Source organism: Ricinus communis, chromosome 4 (assembly GCF_019578655.1).
Source record: "Ricinus communis isolate WT05 ecotype wild-type chromosome 4, ASM1957865v1, whole genome shotgun sequence".
In the NCBI taxonomy this organism is placed as follows: Eukaryota; Viridiplantae; Streptophyta; class Magnoliopsida; order Malpighiales; family Euphorbiaceae; genus Ricinus; species Ricinus communis.
Window position 1 is genome coordinate 23189917 of NC_063259.1, and position 1001 is coordinate 23190917.

Below are 1001 nucleotides of genomic sequence, written 5' to 3' on the forward strand. Positions count from 1 at the left end.
TTCTTCATAATTTTGTATTTTTGATTTGTTGCTTGTGTTGTAAATTAAAAAATCTCTTTAGATTAATTTAAGCTTTTACAGTTACTATATTGATTTGAATTTAAGGTTACTTTTATCTTTTTCATCTTTTATTACTATACAAATATGATGTGGTTAATTTTTATTAGTGACAAATCATTACCCACATAGCCTAGTTAGCACATAAGAAATCACAAAAAAAAAAAAATTTAAAATTCCACATTAATATATATCTTCTCCATTTAAACACTTAATTAAAAAAAAAAAAATTATCTAAACATCAAAATACAAAAAAATTAAAAACTACAAACAGTTACCCCTTTATTTTTCCTAGTAAAGGGTTGACCCGCTGTTTACAAAATAAGGCTTTTAATTTCTTGGATTGGGATACCATCAAAAACAAAAAATTCTTTGATTGGGATCTTATGCTTGGACAAACAATTTCTGTATGTCATTATCTAGACGTATTAAATTAACAGCTGTGATTTAATTAAAAATACGTTCAAAATTCTTAAGACAAATAAATAGTCATCAGATAATATTATCTTTTTTTTTTAAATTTAAATCAGTAAATTTATTGATACATAATTTATCATTCAAAGTAAATAAGAAGATTTTAATTTTTATTACTTTGGAAGGGAAAATAGGCTTTTAATATAACCTCTTATTTGAAAATATGATATTAGAAAGAATTTCTAAAATTATACTGTATTATTTTTTCTTTTTTTCTTGAGATTAACATAAATAAAAGAAATAAAAATAAAAACATGTCTTCAAATGTCTCGCATTTCCAGTCCGTTACTAATAGTAGTGCGGTAGTGCCTAACATGTCCAAAGTTTACCCGCAACTGAAATTAAAAAAATAAAAAATAAAAAGAAGTCCAAAGTCAGGGTTTCATGCTCGGGCGAAGTTGGACCCGGTAGTATATTTCAAATAACCATAAAATAATATTATATTAATTACATAATTTATAAACACTCAA